At 30.7% G+C, this 21,743-nt stretch overlaps 1 protein-coding gene across 3 annotated transcripts in view; it reads left to right on the forward strand.

The window, feature by feature from the left end:
* Klp31E (kinesin-like protein 31E) overlaps positions 1 to 21,743 on the forward strand; it is a 541,210-nt gene that overhangs the window by 129,410 nt on the left and 390,057 nt on the right. The window lies entirely within an intron of this gene.

The raw sequence follows: 21,743 nt of genomic DNA on the forward strand, positions 1-21,743 counted from the left end.
AGACGATGTGAAAATATTCGAAAAAAAATATTCCCTCTTTATATCGTTGATTGTACGATTGATACGGTAGATGAATAAATCTTGATAACTTAATTTCCTACAACGTTTCTTCTCAGCCCTTAAAAAACGTATTTCAGCTGTTTGTATTCGAGACTGGTACTTACTATTGTTACCTATTATACCTCACATTTATATGCTGAAAAAGAGGAACACGCAACACTTTTGAAAATTTTAATCTCGATTATTTTTTGTTTTATTTGTTAAATTTCTATGGATAATCCCACACCAGTTACTAAATTTATTTGAACGTCATGCTTACGGTAAAAGATAAATATTTAAATCGGTTGACCTTACTAGAATTCTATCCAGTAAAAAAATAATTTGGAAAAAAATTAGGTGACGTAAATATCATTCCTCTTAAATTTGTTGATGTAGAATACATATTAATCTTTGTTTGGATAAAAAATAGTTTTTCCAATAAATAATTTGTCGTTTGTAATATTTATTAATGCAATACACTCGTCGTAATAAAGACTTATTTCGTATAAAAAAATATGTATGTTTTAAGGAAACTGCTTTTTCTCTGTAGCGAAATAAGAGTCGATTGATTTTTTTATGATAGAATGCAGCGAAATGAATCCGGATTAATCTTAAAATTAAATTTTTTAGATTCACTGCTATTATTTCTCATCTGTAACGTTTAAAACTAAACACGAAATTCTTTTAAAGCTCACGTATTTAGCTATTCATTTTGAAGCTTTTTTAATTCTTAATTTACTGATTTACAATTTGTTTTACTTCATAACTTTACTGCTGTTATAATAGAAAACTAGTATTTAATTTTTAGACTTTTTTTTATTCATTTTATCTTTTAAACCATATAACATATGGAATTTCAACTTATTAATTTTTTATAAAGAAGAATTATAAATATCCTTCTGAGGATGTATCTTCACTTTATTTTATCATTAAATTGTTCTTAAGTAACGCAATAAAAGTAATTTTTCTAGAATCTAATAATTGTATAAAAGATATTAATTTAAACGTGCGATTTCCGTTCTAGCACATTTTCTTAGAAAATATATATATACATACATACACTTTTTTCTACACTTCTTTTATTTATGTTTAAATATAATATACGTATATAAGTAAAAACGTTTTAGCATTTTAGAGTTTAAGGAATTTCAAGAGTTTTTGAAGTTACTGTTATTTTGGAATAAATCAAAATTTAGAAATTCCATAAGTATGAGCTGGATATTGTAAAATATTGTATAGAAACTGTTAAATATGTATGAGTCGTATACAGAATGTGCGTCGAACTCCATACAGTCCGGTTATGTTAGTGCCTGCAACTTTTAAATATCGTACTAGTTAAATGTTTGTATATCGACTTTAAGCTGAATACAATCCCTTTATGTTAGAAAATTGAGGATGATCTAAATTTTATTTCCCAATATTTTATTTTACTCTTATCACTTTTACTTTTTATTACTGGAATTTTATTTGAAAAACAGATCTTTTTTTCACTGTTATTTAACCTAACATTAATTTAAACCGGATAAGATATGTTTTAGATTATTTTGAGGTTTTAACCGGGTGTAAAATTGAAAAAGGGTACATTAGTTGAGTTTTTCTTCGGTGTGTTTCTTTTATTATTTTTGTAAAGGAAAATTTCTACTACGATATAAAATTCAGTACGTTAAAAATAAAATAATGTGGGACTAAAATAACAATAGTTTCGGTTTTAATAAAAATTTATGTAATTGGTAAAACAAGTTAAGTTTTAAATTCACCGGCAAAGATACAACGCGACTACTAACAAACAAGTTAATCTATTTAAAAATAATTCTATACAATTACTTTTTAGTTTCAAATTCGATTGACTAATTATCACTTTATTATACAAGTTGGTTAACATGCTACATTACTATCATTAAGTTGTTTGTTTTTATAAATGTTACTATGTTGTTTGTTTGTATTACTATGTTACTTTGCATATTATACAGGGTGATCAATTTAAAACTACACCGCTACTTTCTTTGTGAATGTTTACATCAGAATTTGTCGTAGCGGGAATAATTCATTTGAATGAGGGAAATTTATGTAAAGACCGTTAGATTGGATCGTAACGGACTCTGTTACATCTATCGGTACACGGTTAGTCGTTTGAACTGCGTTGTGTCAATATGCGTTCTTATCAATAGAAGAAAGAGTGTTCATTGTCGAACGGTATTTCAGTACGCGTTTTTATATTCAATACGTGAAAGAATTTACTGAAAAATTCAACAAGATGGTACCAACACCTATTGAGAAATCGATAAAAAATTACATGATACGAGTTCTGTTTGTGATAAAATATGAATCAGGAAGAGGATAATTTTAACAGAAGAGGTGATGAATACAATTAAGGAGAAAATGGTTACATCCCCACACAAATCTTGAAATTAAGACAAGAAGTGAATATTTCTTTCGGTTTGGTTCATACAAAGGTCAGGAAAATGTTAAACTTTTACCCATATCGTATTCAAGTTTTCCATGAACTCCTAGAAGCTGATTACCAAAAAAAGGATTTTTTCTGCTATTGTCAGCGATTCTAAAACTTTATCCGTAGTAACATATCAATTTTAGATACACTTTTCTTTTCTGATGTCTTGGTTTCACATTAATGGATATATAAACAGCTAAAACTATCGCGTATGGCATGCAGCTAATCCACTTGTATTTTGTAGAGTCACCTCTTCATGTGCAAAGATTAATTGTGTGGTCCGCTGTGTCAAGTTAGAGAGTAGTTGGATAAATATTTTTTGATCAAACTATAAATTCTGAACGCTATCAAGAGATTACTAAGCAGTTTATCGCGCTGATAGAAGAGGAGAGACATTCTTGGTTACAACAGGATAATAACACCAGCTATACTGCTCACTCTACGACAGAGTTTTTACATGAATTTTTCGGGGATAGGCTGATTTCTAGAGTGTGTGGCCACCACCACCCCCAGAACTCTCCAGTTTGGATTTATTTCTACGGGATTTCAAAAGGAAACGGTTTATCGGTACATAACATTAAATACAAAAAATTACGCCTGGAATGTTAAGAAAAGTATCTAGCTCAACGGTTAAACATGTGAGTAAGTGTCTGGAACAAAACGGTAACCACTTTCACATTTACTGTAGATGAGTTGATATAAAGTCAGCCTAAATGTAACAAATATGAATAAAATTAATTTTATTAAATAATGGTGTACTTTTAAACTGATCATCCTGTATTATTACTTGACGTTTCGAAGAACGGTAGTCGAATCAGCTTTACAGATCAAGAATTAGTTAGATATGTCAACAAAAAAAAAATAGTAAAAAATATCAAACATCTCAATAGTATGAACGAACAGTTTTAAGTTCAACAGTACGCTATACATTCCTAAACCAGCGAAACAAAAATATATTTTACACTTTTCACTTAAATATAAAGTATGTATTTAATTCTTATCAGCTTATTTAAATTGATTAATTATTCTTTACGTTCTCTAAGAACTTTTCAATCTTTTTTTTTTCTCGTTCACTTAACACAACGGTTCTTAACCTTTTTAGCTCCACGATCCCTCCCAAAAAAAAAAATAAATATTTCGTGACCCCACTACCCAAACCCAATGAAACCTAGTTAAAACTATTTAACTGCGGCTCTTTACTAAACGATTTCGATAAAATGGGCAAAAAAAAAAATTCCCTTGCAGAAGTCGCATGTTTATTGCAGGGGAAGTGTTAACTAACCAGGTTACTGGAATTGCGTGATGAATTAATAATATTTTTCCAGGATAAAGCAATATTATTCTCAACGTTTCTTTTTTTTAACAGAATAAGTTTATCTTGCTGTTGACTATTTAGCTAATGTATTTTCGCATTTTTTAAGATTTGAATGTGAATTTACAAGAACGTTATAAAAAACTTTTATTAATGACAGAAATAGTTCATGCTTTCATTAAGAAGCTTTATGATATCTTGATTATTTGCCTTCAAAGAAAATATTTTGATTTGTTTCCACTCGCTTCAGAGAATATTGAGAAAAATTTAGATGAAGAAAATTCACCACAGTTTGGATAGCATAAAGATGTATTTGCGCCAGTTAAAAATTCAGTTGGCGAAGTATTTCCCGGTAATAAAAACATAATGTGGACATCACATGACTTCCATGTAGGCCTATTAAATTTACTTATACACATTTTTTAAAATGTAAAATACATAAAATTTTATTTCATTAATAACTTCTGATATTATTTCATTTTTTTTATTGTTATTAATGAATTATTATTTATCGTAAAAGTTTATACAATCAGAGGTTAATAATTATTAACCTAATATTAATAAATAGTTTAAGTATTAATTAATTAATATTATACTAATATTATAATTAATTATATTAATATTATACTAATACTAATTAATAAAATAAATTTAAATATATTAATAAATATATATATTTAAATTTAAAAAAAGAAGTTAAAAAAAAACGAAAATGAAGTCTGATTCGAACCAATGTGCCTTGCCCTTGTAAGATCCAAATATTTCATTAATTAAAATTTTATTTGGCTATAACTCTGGAACCAATGAAATTAAGTACCGCTTATGATATATAGTTGAAAAGCTCTCAATGAGAGCTTATTACTTCAGTTAAAGTCCAAAATCCAAATTTGTCTGGATTTTGGACATTTTTGGTTCAGTCGATTGCAATCAGATGGGGAGTTGCAAAACTAGATGTTGCAACAGTCCTATATTAAAAAATTCAACATCCTACCAGTAATCGTTTTTGAGTTTTGAGAGATACATATACGAACGAACGTACAGATGTTACGCTGAAACTAGTCAAAATGAATATTTCCGTTGAAATCTGAAAACCGAAATTTTTCGCTATCTCATACTTGCTTTACTTAGAAAAGGAAGTAAAAATTATTTCTCGAAGAGATGGGAAACGTTAAATGATTTAGTAAAAACGTTGTTGCTACTGCAAAGTTACCGGTTGAGATTCTAGACCAGATCATCGAAGTGTCTGCCGATAAAACGTTACAACTACATCCCAACCCCGTAGGGAAAGATAACCTCCTTGTGACGCTTCCGGTCGCCACTCCCGCTCCGTTCCTAGCCCTGACGGGCTTTAACGGGAGTCGTCTTTCGCCCTCTAACTTTTTAAATCTCGTAGTAATAAGCCAGGCCTCGTTGGGATGCCACCGATGTAAATGCCTCAGTAGACATTTACATCGGTGATTTTCAAACTCAGATTTTGCCTTCGCTGTAGGCCTTGTCCGGAAATTTTGAATGTCCTACATCGTTGCCCTCTGAACTAGTTAACCGAGCTCGCGGAAGCACAAACCCCGCGCCTAATTTTTATCGAGTCAATTTCTAGTAAATGTCTCGAAATTCGAGGCAAATTAACAAAACATACCACCAAAAATGTTCGCAACAACGAAATTTAGTCCTAGCCCCATTAGTGAGCTCTACTTCAGCTCATTCCCCTCTTTTTTTTTCTCTTTTTTGTTTAGCCTCCGGTAACTACCGTTTAGATAATGCTTCAGAGGATGAATGAGGATGATATGTATGAGTGTGTATAGTTGTGTACATTCTCAGTTCGACCATTCTGAGATGTGTGATTAATTGAAACCCAACCACCAAAGAACACCGGTATCCACGATCTAGTATTCAAATCCGTGTAAAAATAACTGAATTTACTAGGACTTGAACGCTGGAACTCTCGACTTCCAAATCAGCTGATTTGGGAAGACGCGTTCACCACTAGACCAACCCGGTGGGTTCAGTTCATTCCGCTGACTTTAGTTTAATTTACGGACTCCGGTCTGGTCTACAATGGTGAGGGGGACAGACCACCTTCTCCCACTCAGCTCCATCGCAGAGTCCCGCGTGACATTTACTTTCTTCTTCCATCATCGAGATGCTGCTACATCTCACGGCTGCATGGAATCCATGCCCTACGTTACAGCTACTTCTCAACCCAGTAGGGAAAACACCCGCCTAGTGACGTTCCGGTCGCTAGTTACCCCCCCCCCCCCACACCGTTTCAACTACAATTCACATCAATTCAGAACGTTACAACTACAATTCACATCTGAAGATTTAGATAAGTTTTGGCTTGTTCGTCGAAGTGAACATGGAAATTTAGTCAACAAAAAAAAAATTAAACCCTTCTGCCATGTCTTACCTTTTTCGTCTATAGTTGCGCTAAAATATAAATGTAGGAATCGTCTTTTATCACTTGATAACAATTTGCTTTTGTGTGTTTCTAGCGTAGATCAATGTTTAGAGAAATGAAAAACAAACCCGACCATCTCATTGATTTATTTTATTCACGTGTGTATTTATAAATGTGAGTAAAATAAAAAAAAAAAATAAAAAATAAAAAAAAGAAGTAAAATGATTATATTGATAATTTTCCTGATAAAATTTCATTATTGTTTACGTGTAAAGTTCTAGGCTAATTTTGCAACGCCCCCTTTCGTATCACCACGACCCTCAGGTTGACAAACGCCGATATAAATATATAATTTAAATTATTTTGTTTTGCTGCTCGTGGATGGAAGTAACATATACTTTTAAAACTATTAAAATTCCTTAATCCGTTACATACGTACTTTTTATCGTGCAAATTCCACGTGATCATAAAAAAATCTCCTTACGTTAAAAGTAGGTTAAAAATCGGGTTTCTTGTTTATTTATATATTAACAGCTATAACGTACTTCTAAATATGTTACTTAAGTTAAACCTTTATCCATAAATAATGTTCAGTTACAAATTTAAATTAAAATTATAACTCCACATAAAATTATTTATTAATTTCTAGCGATGAGTTAGATGATTTTAAACTCCGGCTTATTCAATCGTTAACGTAGAGGTAACATTTTTGTTTTTTTTATTACAATATTAGGCGTTCGATATTCATGTTGTATTTCGTAAGATTAACATTAGAAAATTAAAAAAAAAAAAAAAAATACAAAAATTTTGCTGTATATATAATTTTTTTACGGTTAAATCTGTTGTTTTGATGAGTAGGCATGATACTTGTTTTATTATTGTATGTATGTTTTATGAATACAAAATCAAAATATGTTTGTCAAACATTCGGGCTAGAAGTCTTATAATCAAGGTAAAATTATTCGTGTTCCTGAATAACCCAGTTTTCATTCATGGCCAGATATAGAAGTAGTAATAGTATTGTGTCATACTTGTATTTTAAAGGTCATTTTATTATTTGTAAAAGTTCTTTAATTTATTCGTGTTCCAAAGATTTTGTTTTATATTTTTTCATAGTTTGGTTTATTTTAGTTTTTTTTTTTCAAGTGAGAAATATAAAAATTAATAATATTTTATTAAGATATTTAAAAATAAAGAATAATAAAAAATTTTGTGTTAAAAATTTATCATTTTGGTGTGATTTTTTCCAGTTCATTTAGTTCAGACGTGAAAAGATTTATAAAATTAGTTAATACGCTTAATTGTTCTTTATTCATGACCCTAGAAAAGTTTTACATTTTGTTTATAATGTAGATTAATAATAAACATTTTATTTTATGAATTCAGAAAATCAAAATTTTGATTTTATTTTAATGATTAGATTCTAATAATAAATTAGAAATAGATTTATTGTATATGATTTATTCTCGTACATTAAGTTTTTGTCCGCTATTCGTCCTGAGTTATTGGATCTATGTATATTTTAATCGTTGTTTTTGCCCTGTCTACTTTCTTCCAATATCGGGATTATCCAGCTCAGATTACATTAATATTTGGATTAATAACATTTTCCTTCTTGTTAAAATTTTATTTCAAACTTCTCTCTCTTCCATAGTACGTAAAATCTCATTATTTTGTTCTCTGTTAATCTACTTAACTTTCAAAATTCTCTACAATCATGTTTCATAGGCTTCATTTGTATTCTTTTTGTCTTCCTTTTTACGGTATATCGCTCCATAAAGCATACTCTATACAAATATGTTATGAAATTGTTCTTTATTCCTAAATTCATGTTTTTGCCTACAAATAGATTTTCTAATGCTTATAAAGGTCCAATGGTCGGTTTTAATATGATTTTGGTAACAATTTCGTACTTTATCTATCCTTGTAATTTTATTACCTAAATAAAAAAAAACCAATTTTGTGTATATTTTTATCCTTACGATATGTATATAATTCATCATTACCTTCCTTTATTGTATTTATTATATTTTTTTACTCTTTTATACTTTTTCATATTGAATTTCTTCCATATCTGTGTATCCATAACATTTATTACTATTAAATTATTCTATTTCCAATTAAAATAGTAATATTCTATACATATAGAAATATAGTATATTTCTATGAATTTTTTGTGTTAATAAGGATGTGAACTCTCTCTCTCTCTCTCTCTCTATATATATATATATATATATATATATATATATATATAAAGTGATGACTTTCTTCTTAAGGATTCCCACAGGTTTTTTTTTTATCTTAGTATACAAATGCTGAAGCACTTCCTTTTGTTATCCGTAAAATAAACCATTCTTTAAGTACCTACCTAGCCGTTTCGCAACTGATCTTTATAAATGCAGAATTGAAAATAGGAGTAATTATTTTTGTTTTTTTCATAAACCAACAATGCAGTACCTACTGCATTGTATTGGAGGTATCATAAATACCTATTTATGATGATCCTTATCCAATTTAGTGTTTTCGTCATTTTTATGACACCTTAATCTTATACCAGAATATTATATATATATATATATATATATAATATTCTGGTTTTATATATATATGTAACTATGGTTTTGTGTGTGTGTGTGTGTGTGTGTGTGTGTGTGTGTGTGTGTGTGTGTGTGTAATAATATTCTGGTTAGATACGAAGGGCTCGCTTCACTTGCCCTCCCGTCTAACCAGACGGCTCTGCACTCTGGACCCCTCTGTATTCATTAAACTCATTCTTGTGAGAACAATAATAATAACAAATAAAAATTAAAACCTGTTCAGTGTATAAAAATTATCAGTGTATTTTAATCTCCTACACAGCGACAGTTTGGTCAGTACAGGACTTAACTTTGAGTGATTTAAGAACGTGGGTTTCAAAACAGTTTACCTCCATCTTAAAAATTTTGGTTATAATTGTATACTCGTATTTCGTTCGGTTAAAAATGTATTTTGCCCGGTTCTTATCGTTATCAGATAAACATAATTCGGAAGTGACCGTACTTAGTTTCTCTTTTTTTTTTAAATTGCTCTTATGTTTTTTAGTCTAGTAACGGAGGTGGATGCAGTGAGTCGCGTCGTACATACAATACCAGTGGCTGTGTTAGTTGAGCCGCCGCACTGTTCACCGTCGCATCAAATAAAAAATCGAAATTAAATTTAAAAAACCGAAAATGGTTATACAATATTTATGTGAAGAGTATTTGTAAGACGCTATCCAGTAAATATTTTGTTTAGTATAGTCGGAAATGGGGAAAATATGCAAGGATCGTTCAAATTTTTTTATCTTTCTTCACCCCTTTCAAGGTTGAATTTCGAAAAATCTAGAAATCGGTTTTTAAATATTTACATGAAAATTACACACACCAAAAATCAAGTTGATATCTTCATTTCTTACTGAGAAATTAAAATATGTATATATATATATATATATATATATATATATATAGCCGGGTTTCTAAAAAAATTCAAAATCCATTTTAACTCTTTAAAATCGGAATTTCAATAAATGTAGAGAATAGTTTTTAGATATTCACTTGAAGTTTTGACTCACCAAAACTCATGCTGATATATTCATTGTTACCGAGAAATTAAAAAAAAGTAGTAAATTTCATTTTTACTCTGTTTTAATCCATTAACCGAGAATTTCAAAACATCCTTTCTTAGTGTCTACTTCATCGTAAGAAGAATATGTACACAAATTTTCATCAATTTATTATCTCCATTAAGTTTTGTTCGGTGTTGATAAATTAGTCGGTCATCACATTTTCTCTTATACTCGTATATATATAAAAGAAAATAATACATTTTCTTTTGTATATATATATATATATATATATATATATAATATATTGAATCATATTTTACTTATTAAGAGTTATTAAATATTTTGAAATACAGTATCAATAAGATTAACGGTGGCAACTTACATTATTAACTTGTAAAGATGGTCATTTTTATACACAATCGAAAACAACGAAGTAATCTGCTAGTCCGTATTTGATATGGTTGGATGTAGTTTAAAATCATTTTTCTTAGTTTACATTAATATTTTGTCTATTGTTTCAACTTTGATTTAAAACAGGGTTTAAGTAAGTACTCGTATATGAATACAAATTTTTAAATTGATATAAAAACGATAAATTCAGCAATATTTATTACTTTCTGTATTTCTACTTAATTAAAATTTCTTATATTTATAATATTACGTCTGAAATATAAAATGCGAAGAGCAAAAGGTTAAGAAATTCTTCGAACTAAGACTAACAAACAGGAAACTTAAAAAACCACTTTCGTGAATATTTACAAGCATGTAACTATAATAAACAAAAATATAATGGATAAAACTATAATCATTCTCAAATTAATAATGGATGTACAGAAAATGAAACGAAGGCAACTAGTAGTATAATTCATAGATTTCCAAAAAGCCTACGACAGTATTCATAGACCGTCAATGGTGATAATGCTAAGAAACCTAGGATTACACCCGAAACTAGTAAAAATGATAGAACTAACGTTAACCGACACATACTCCAAAATAAAATTCAGAGGAGAAATATCAGAACCATTCCTAATCAAAACAGGTTTAAGACAAGGAGATGAACTATCCCCACTGCTCTTCAACGGCGCCCTAGAATATGTAATGAGAGAGTGGTACAATAAAAGACCCACCACACCTAACAATTGAAGCAAGGAAACATGTAAACCGTATCAAAGTAAACTGTCTAGAATTTGCAGATGACCTAGCGTTTCTAGCCGATAACATCGCAGAAGCTAGAATCCAAGTAACTTCATTGGAAGAACTAGCAGGAAAACTAGGCCTAAGAATATCATATGAAAAGACTAGAATAAATCCCCTGGTATTGAACCACGTAATCATAAACGGACATAAAGTCGAGCTAGTTGAACGGTTTTAATATTTAGGAGAAAATATCACACATGACTTCAAAGAAAATATGAACTGGAAAGAAAGATCACAAAAGCTCAATTATGCACAAAACACCAAAACAATATATAATAAAAGATGCATCTCAATAAATACCAAACTCAGACATTACAAAACTGTAATCAGACCTATAATATCATATGGAAGCGAAACTCTCTCCAAACTAAAGTCCAACATTTCCTACTCAGCAGAGATGCGAGAATACAAAGAAGAATTCTAAGAACATGGATAAATAAAACACGACTTACTGATGGGGGAGAATGGCGACTCATACCAAACCAAGAGGTACATAAAGACGTAGAACCGGTTCTAAACTTCTTTAGAAAGAAAAGAATCTCCTTTGGACACATAATAAAAACGGAACCGAACAGGCTCGTCAGGAAACTGGTCGAGAAATACTGGAAAATTTCCAAAACACCGACCTGGATAACCGAAATTAAACAAGATATGCAAGAACTAGAAATCACGATAGACGATTTACGAAACAAAACCGACAATATAAAATTACTAAAAGAAGCAAACTGCAGATTTAAAATTAAAGAAAAGAAAACAACAACGAGGGTTTGTTCAGAAGAACTCAAAAAAGCACGATCTGACAGAATGAAGAAGTATTGGCAAGCAATCAAGAAAAAAAAGAAAAAGAAAAGACGAATCACCGTTGACTAAAGTGGTCCATTTGTGACCTCAAAATCCTAAAAAAAAAAAAAAAAAAACAAAAAAAAATACAGTTCCCCTGGACATATTTGAGAAAATATCACGTGTTTCTTATCTAGAAAACTTGTCAATTTTACAAATCAGTAACAAATTTAGATATTGCTCATTAAAAACTAAAACAATATACGCAATAAAAAATTCCAGAGATTGTGTCGTTAATTACCGTGTAAAATTTGAACGCGGTGATTGGTGTTGGGAAATAATTTAATTTAAATTATTCAAAAAAGTATTATTTCTACTTTAAATATTTCCAAAACAATATTTTAGTTATTTACAAGTAGATTATAGGTGTAACAGAATAATTAATTTCATTTTAATGATTTAGATATAGATAACACATACATACATTTATTTCTACAATTTTTAATAATATCCCATTCTAAAGAAGCAAAAGTTGTAAAAATACTAACGGAGATTATTAAAAAAAAAACTCTGTAAGAAATTTTTTTATTAATTTTAATAATGTAATTACTTACTGTTATGAATAAAATATTTATATAAATTCTTTCTGGATTATAGCTTACCTTCCCTTAATTTTTTCTTTTTATATCTATTAAAGTCTTCTAAAACTTATAAATAACACTTTTCATTATATTTCAAAGCTATATATCTTTCTTAAACATTCTGTTTTATTTCACTCGATCAAATGATTTTTTTTTAAAGGTCTACAAATTCTACGTAGAATAATAAAATAAATTTTATTTTTATTCTCCTTGCTTTCTGAAGTTTATTTAACGGTTAAGATCGCTTTACGGGTTCTTGTAACTTTGTGATCTCTTATTGTTTTTTTATATAGCAGGAAATATTTGTTCTGTAGAACAAATTATGGAAAAAATAACCATACTAAGAAATAAAACCTTTCGCTAAATTATTAAAAGTTAATAATTTTGAAATATATGTTAAACTTCTAGTCCCCTTTCGCTTATCGAAGTTTATTTTATATGATAACTGTTAGCTTCGTTTTATTTCCTTGTACGAAGTAAAGGAAGTATTGCGATCGGGAAAAATTTCAGTTTTCAGATTTCAACGAAAATATCCATTATGATCATTCCTGAAACCATTTTCACTAGTGTCGTCGTGACGTCTGTAGGTAGGTATGTATCTTGCATAACTCAAAAACGATTAGCCATAGGATGTTGAAATTTTGGATTTAGGATTGTTGTAACATCTAGTTATGCACCTCTCCTTTTGATTGCAATAGATTTGACCAAAAGGGTCCAAAAAAGCCAAAATACAAAAATTTGGATTTTGGAATTTTTCGTAACTACAGTAGTAAGCCCTCTTTGAGAGCTTTTTAACGATATTTCATAAGCGGTACTTATTTTCATTGTCCCAGAGGTTTAGCCAAATAAAATTTTAATTAATGAAATAATTGGATCTTACAAAGGAAAGGCCATCAGTTCAAATCCGAATTCTCCTTTTTTTAACTTTTTTTTTTAATTTAAATATATTGATTTATTAATAATTATTAACCTCCGATTGTAAAAACGTTTTTACAATAAATAATAATTCAATAAAAAAAAAAAAAAGTATGAAAAAAATCAGAAGTTATTAGCGAAATAAAAATTCATATAGTTTTAAAAATGTGTATATATAATAGGCATTCAAGGAAGTCACGTGATGTCCATACCAGATTTGCTGAAACATCTAATTATTTATTATTAATTGATAATTATAATTTAGAATTGTATTAAAATTTTACGTACTTTTCATGTTAAAAAAAATGTGTATATAATTTAATAGGCGTTCAAGGAAGTCATGTGGTGTGTATATCAGATGTTTTTAAGATAACTCGTTATTCTGATATAAAGAAATTGATTTGCAAATATTATGTACTGGGCACGAGTTCATCTTGGTATAGTGCATAGAATGAAAATAAAAGCTTGTGTTAGAGAAGGTCGAGACTGCATTATTATCTAACCTGAAAACATTTACACCCATCTAATAGGACAGTAATAATCGTTGTACTTCTATTTATGCGCGTTTAATTTATTACCGTTTTCATGTTTTATTAGTTATAATTCATTGTTACTTAATTAGTATTAATAGTTAAATACATAAAGATTGCAAAAACAAAATTTTAATTTAGGTGTGTTTTTAAACTAAAAAAAATTTAACTAGTGCTTGATTGTATATTGTATCCGTAATTACACTAAATTAGATGTACAATTCGTTTTTTATACAATATTTAGAATTTTTTATTATTCAAAATTTCCAAATTCTTCTTTTAGTAAGATTATTTTGATTGTTGTCTGTACTATTATTGTTAACGCTTACTTCAAGTTTGTATTATACGTCCAGTTCCTCCACAAGTTTACCATCTTCTCTGTCTTCAACGGAATAGTCACTTTCACTACCACTGTCTAGATGTATGATAAATTTATCCGATATTTTGTGACTAGCAGTTCTATCTTCTTATATTCTGTTTGAGCTTTTTTTTTACATGTTCGCAGTATGGTTTCCAGTCATCCTTATTTATTTCATTAATTTTTTCCACTACTAATTTTTTAATATCTGACATTAAAAATGTTGTGTTATAATTATTTATCTTTTTTCGGAGCCGAATATACCATCTCAGTCGGATTAAGTAAGGTGGAAGTCTAATAACGTGAGGCCCGTGTTTTTTTTAATACGAGGTGTGTTAGAAAAGTAACGACACTGACTTTTTACTTACCAAAGTTTTTATTTTTTTTCAAACAGCAATATTATCCCCTTTGGCAGCTATACACCAGCGGAGTTGTTCCTTCTTCTGATAGCAGCGCTGGAAGGCTTCAAGTAGTAGGGCTTTTAACTTGTCGGTCACAGTCTTTTGAATTTTCTCTAGAGTTCCAAAATGACGTCCTTTTAAGACACGTTTCAATTTCGGGAAAAGGAAAAAGCCACAAGGACTGAAATCAGATGAATAGGGTGGTTGAGGAACCTTAGGAATGCGTTTTGAGGTAAAAAATTCCCTGATGGAAATGGCCGTGTGACACTGGGCATTGTCATGATGAAGCATCCACTTGTATGCAATATCTGGTCTTACGCCAATCACTCTTTTCCTGAGCCTTTCAAGGACCCCTTTGTAAAACACTTGGTTGACAGTTTGTCCTGAAGGAACAAATTCTTTATGCATGATACCCCTTCTGTCAAAAAAGCAAATCAGCATGTTTTGATCTTTGATTTGTTCATTCGACATTTTTTCGGTCGAGGAGATGACGGAGAGTGCAACTCTTCGGTTTGACGGTTTGTTTCAGGATCGTACTCAAATATCCAGGATTCATCACCTTTGATCACGATTGAAGAATTCTTGGTCATTGTCAGTCCTCTCAAGAAGATCAACGCACACGTTTCTTCGACTGTCCTTCTGTTCCGTTGTGAGGATTTTCGGCAACAATTTCGTACAAAACTTTCGCATGTCCAAATCGTTTATCAAAATTTGATGTACGGTGAAAATGTTTAAATTTAACTGTTCATTCATCATCCTTATTGTTAAACGACGGTCTGATCTCACAAGAACCTTCACACGTTCAACGTTTTGTCAGATTTTGAAGTTGAAGTTCTCCCTGAGCGAGGTTGATCTTCAACGTGATCTCGGCCTTCCAAAAATGATTTTTGGCAGCGGAAAACTTGTAAATTTTATAAGCAATGTTCCCCATAGTCCTGTTCAACTTTTCAAAGGTCACACTCGCGGATTCCCAAAGTTTAACATAAAACTTGATTGCACAACGTCGCTCTAAATTCCGATGCTCCATTTTCCTAACGAACAACAAAAACACAACTTCTTGGCGCTGTCAAAAAGAATGTGTTAGCTGAACGGAGTTGAAACTTGTACTGAGCATGTGGAAGGGATGAACAAATCGGTCTAGCACAGACCGGTAGACACAGCCTTGCCAGATCGCTCGTAGTGTTACCAATCTCATTCCTTTTCTCACACACCTCGTTGTTCATCAAAATGGTACATTATTTTTAAATATTTTTGTGATTTAATTATCTTATTCAATTATGGTTTTAACATTCATTTATTAAAGGGACTATTAGTTTTTTCTAATCAAACAATGTCGGTTTTTCTATCAATTAAATTCGGAGGCTTCTGTAGAGATGATTTGTAGTATGACGCATTATAGATCACAATCACTGATTTGGGGGGAAGGCCAGGAATTAATTTTTCAGATATCCACTTCATGAAACTGTTGTTGACGCTCTCCTGATAGTCACCGCTTTTTGAATTCGTTTTCCAAGTTAGCATCGCATTTGGAATAAACCCTATTTCTCTTGCAGCGTGGATTATGGTTAACCGATCGCCTTTATTAATCGGGCCTTTTACTCCTGCACCATTGTCATCCGACCACGATTTTGTCGTCGAATGGGACGTTAAAATAAACAATCGAAAAATGTTCTTTTCTGCAATCGGTCTTTTAAATATTTATGGTTTTCCACCAAGATGTCTTCTCAATCAATAGTTGCCTATTATTGACGGTTTTACATCTGTTAAACCCTAACTCTTTCGGTATAGCTGATAGTGTAATTATAGAACCTTTAAATTGAATACTCTTCAAATTCTTCACGTAATTTATTTAATTTAGGCGGTTCGTAATTTTTTGCGTGAAACTCGTTAACTGTTCTTACAACACCTTGATCAAAACTGTATAATTTACTGGTTTGAACGATGTTTATACTTTTTTCGTACGCTGAATTTGCTCGACTGCGATATAGATTTAAGAATATCCGGCTTTACTTTCACAGTTTTTGAACTTGTGATCTTAAAATTCCACAAGTTGCAGCTGCAGTCCTTTAATTATTAGTTTCCTACGAGGCTACCATATATTGGGAAAGGCTTTCCCAATCGATTTAGTAGTGAAAGTTCGGTTAGTCATGTGTAGATTGCTTAGAGGCCGGGAGGCCGAGGTATTTGGGATGCGGTTTCGGGCCGGGCCAGTACCGGAAAGGAACGCGGATCACAATGCACTGGATCTAAATTTTGTTCAGTTGCCCATCTCCCGTCTGCGGAAGAGGCTGCAGAGCCTCGCGATGGAAGCATGGCAGCTAAAATATGACACCACGACTAAGGGAAGATCTCTATACAAGTTTATACCGGATCTGGGGGGATGGTATGCCTCGAGTTCGTTTTTAAGGGCAACGGGTGCCCAGGTGTTCACCAACCACGTTAATTTGAACCAGTATCTCTTTCGGTTCCGCCTGGCAGCTGATGAGCTGTGCGTCTGCGGGGAGGTACAGTCAAATGAACACCTAATGTTTGACTGCCCTGCTCTTTGGGGGGGGGGGGGCAGAATTCAGGCCAATATGGAACTTAGAGGTCAAGGGGAAAATTGGCCACTCACAAGCGACGAGTCAAGCGGTCGGCATTGTCGGACAGTGTGGGGGTTCCTTGATGCGGTTGCGTTGTTCAACTGACATCAATAGTTTACTTAAGGGAAAGACTCCTACCGCACTATGGGAAGTTAACCTAGAGATATATATGGTTGACCACCAGCCAATTAAGGCTCCAAGCGCTTTAATATGATGGACAGGTACTTGCTGGCATTCAGCAACCTAGGCGTGACAGCGAATTGCTATATTTTGCTATATTTAGGACACTGGTGGCTAAACTTTTTCGAAGTTCAGTAGCCGTTTTTGGCACAGACATTCGGTCTTATGCTTTAGGGCGACCAAATGGGGTGCTGGCGGGAAAAATGCTAAGCAAACCAAAGCTGCACCTCCAGTGATTCTTTTTTCACATTTTTGAATGCTTATTAAATGTTTGTAATTTTCTAATTTTTCTAACCTTATAGCTTCTTTCTTCATAAAATTGTATACATTATTAACTATTTCACGAGCTTGACTACCGAGCTCTTTATTCTCTTCATAAACAACGCATACAATAAATATTATCTTATATTTGTTCGTAAAGTGGTCATTCATTTTATACTCACTTGATGGAGGGAGTATAATAATCTATTAATACAAGTATAAACTATTCTTTTTTTGTACTGTTTTCAGTAAGAAATATTTATAAGTACGTTAAATATTTTTAAAGAAATTATTGTTTGAAATTAAACATAATAATGGATAGAATTTTTGCTATTTATGAAATTAGTTTAACTCACCGTATTGTAGAATACTCTGTTTCTGAAAGCCTATTGTTACTAGAAAAGAGTGTATATTATTAAATACCCTGCTCAGCGACTGTCTGCCTTGTGTAAGCAAGGTTTTATTTTCATCCTACGCACTGTACAACTTTACACCGTAAGATGATTTATGATAATGGACAACGTCTTACATTTTAGTTTATATGAAATTTTTCACTTGTAATAAGAGAAATGTAAGTTTATTATACCATTAAAATTAAAATGACATCTTAGAGCAGATTGCTTGTGATGTGATTTAAGTGTTCTATTACAAAAATATGTTCGTTTTGTGTTGTAGTTCAGTAGGTTAGGTTTATATTATTTTTTAATGTATATATTTTAGTAAGTTTACTAAAAATTTTATCAAAGCAATTTTTTTAATCTTTATTCAAATTTATAATTAACTTTATAATTACAGTTTTTTAAATTAGTTTTTTTTTTCAGAGACAATTTGTTATCTTTGTTTATATTTAACGATGAAAAAACTTGCTGTATATAATCAAAGCATTCTAAAATGTTCACTAAGTTATCGCCAGGAGCGCTTGTTACACCATTAGTAAATCTATTAATAATAAATTTACCCGTCACATTTAAAGATAATTTTCAGTTATTAGTTGTACCTTACATTACTTTCAAGTTTCATTATTTTCTAAATTTATTTATTTAATGTAAATTGTGCAATTGTTGAAATTATTTTTATTGCGCAATTATCAACGATAAAATAAATAAATAAATTGTAAAAATCGAATAATCCAAGTTAGTTGTTTTTAACAGTATATTTCGTTAATTTTTTCTACTGAATTTAATAAATTGATCTCTGCAGAAAAAGTAAATTAATGAAGTGAAAATTAAAATATATTAAAAACGAATTGTCTGTCGTAATTGATGATGGTTTAATTAGTATAAATAATAAAAATTAGGAATATCGTAAATATTGCTTCCTGAGACAATGGATAGTATTAAATGAATAATAACTGTCGGGATGATTCTTGGAACATATCCCCATGATTTTTTTTTTTAAATGAATTAATTTTTTTTAATTTTAGAAGTGTGAAAATGCACAAAAAATTTAATATTTAGTAAGTGATAAGTATAAAAACCCACCGGGTTGGTATAGTGGTGAACGCGTCTTCGGAAATCAGGTGATTTTGAAGTCGAGAGTTCCAACGTTCAAATCCTAATAAAGGCAGTTACACTTTAATACGGATTTGAATACTAGACCGTAGATACCGTTATTTCTTGGCGGTTGGGTTTCAGTTAACCACACATCTCAGAAATGGTCGACCTGAGACTGTACAAGATTACACTTCACTTATATATCATCCTTCGAAGTAATACCTGACGATGATTCCCGAAGGCTAAACATGAAAAAAAAGAAGTGATAAGTATAAAGAGCCCACAGGAGGCGTTGACTCGGTCAGTAACGAATAACAGTCAATATTTTCCCAACAGTTATTCTGACTTCTATTTAGTGGTAGCCAAAAATTTTTTAAATATGGGTAACGCTTTTGGTTTTAACCACAACATAAACTCACAATTAGACTAAATGCCAAAAGTTGGAGGTAAAATAATATATTTCTTTGCTGGATCAGTTAACTTAAGTATACTCGTATATATGCGAGATGCGAGTGTGAACGAGAAAGAATTGTTATATTTAAATTATATGATATTATAATATTAATTTACGATCTGAAATTTTATTAAAGCTCTATTCACGTTTATTAATACGTTTATAAACTTGTAATATTTATCGTGGCATACATTTTTATCACAATGTATGAAATATCTATTGTATAAATTATATTTATTTATTTTATATGTTCCCTATATTTACTTTAGTTTCTTATTTTTATGCGTTTCGCAGGATATTTTTTAAGTATTTTTTTTACGTGAATATTGAACTTTTACCACATTTAAAAACTTTATTAAAAATTAAAAGAATTTGGATTTTGAACTTTTTCTTAACTGCAGTAATAAGCCATCATTGAGAGCTTTTCAACGATATAAATAAGTTGTACTAATTTTCATTGGATCCAGAGATATAGCCATGAAATCTTTTAATTATTGAAATATTTGGATGTTACAAGGGAAAGGCACTTGGTTCGAATTCATCTTCTTTTTCTTTTTTTTAACTGTTTCTTTTAATTTAAATATATTCAATTAAAATTTTTTGGATTTTGGACACTTTTGGTTCAGTCGTTTGGAATCAAGAGAAAATATGCACAACTAGATGTTACAACAGTCCTAAATCCAAAATGTCAACATCTTACGTACGGCTAATCGTTTTTGATTTATGCGAGATTCGTACGTACTGACGTCACGCCGAAACTACGAGTTGTCAAAATGGATTCAGGGATGGTCAAAATGAATATTTACGTTGAAATCTGAAAACCGAAATTTTTTGCGGTTACTTCTTTTACTTCGTACAAGGAAGTAATTAAAGATCTGTTGCACTTAAATTCTACTGATCTCGTAGATAGAATAGATTAAAGCTGAAGTTTTACGTTCTCTATGGTTTTTGTTAGCAAAAGTTGTCTTTGTATTGAGAGAGAATTATTACTTCTTGACTTTTTGGTATAATTAAGTTGATTTAGGCTACGTGAGAATTAGTTTAAGTGAGAGGAATATTTAATGCATACATTTATAATTAATTTGTACTAATTATAATACAATAATACCACATGTGATACTGTAATTAATTATATTGTAATACTGTATAAATTTATAGATTAATTGCAATATACACACACACACACACACACACACACACACACACACACACACACACACACACACACACACACACACACATACACACACACACACACACACACACACACACGAGTATATACCGGATTTTAACAAAGTGGAACAACCTTTAAATAACTGTGTTAATAGTGAGGTATTAACAAATTATGCAAATTCAGCAAATCCCTGCTACCTCAAAACGATGTATTTTTTCAGTTTGAGACCACTACTCAGGGTGTACTGTAGGCACTCTAGTAGCTATGAAAAATGTTAAAAGGTTGCAATTTTGCTTAGGGTTATTGCTGCCCAATATTTTTTATATCAGAATTTTTTGAAAATGCTCTTAAAATAATGTGTCGCAACTCGTCCTTTCCATTTAAAATTTTTATAACTTCCCCCCTCCACAAAAATGATTGAGCGTATTGGTCCCATACAAATAATTGATATATTCGAAGTAAGGCCATTTATTAAATTAAATTTTTCTATTTTACATAGTTGAAAAGTTATTTAAAAACTACTATTCATATTTAACACCAGGTGTACTAAGTTTTGATCCTAGATTCTTTAATAATCGCTTATAGTTCCGTATTTTCTGCTTAAAATAGCTGTTGAAGAACAAACGTAAATATAGAACTTATTTCGTAAGTGCTGAGCAATTAAATGCTTTTTAACGACTTTTTGTGGAAAAGTACGGTAATACTTTCGGTCGCTCGATGGGATTGGGAGTGAAATTGAATTTTCTCAACGTTTTGAGTTACGAGGAATACGAAAATACCATTCACTTAAAGTGTAATTTCCATTTATATTATAAACCTATGTATAATATTTGTGGCTCGAAAATCTCCAAAAATACAAGTTCAGTTTCATTGAAATTTAGATATGCCGTTAAGAGAAAACTGTAATTACATTACCAAAAAATTAAATCTTAATAAGAAAAGACAAATTATCAGAGAAAGTTTTGCAATTCTTTGACATATTTTTACTTCCTTGTA

Source organism: Lycorma delicatula, chromosome 3 (assembly GCF_047948215.1).
Source record: "Lycorma delicatula isolate Av1 chromosome 3, ASM4794821v1, whole genome shotgun sequence".
Taxonomy (NCBI): domain Eukaryota; kingdom Metazoa; phylum Arthropoda; class Insecta; order Hemiptera; family Fulgoridae; genus Lycorma; species Lycorma delicatula.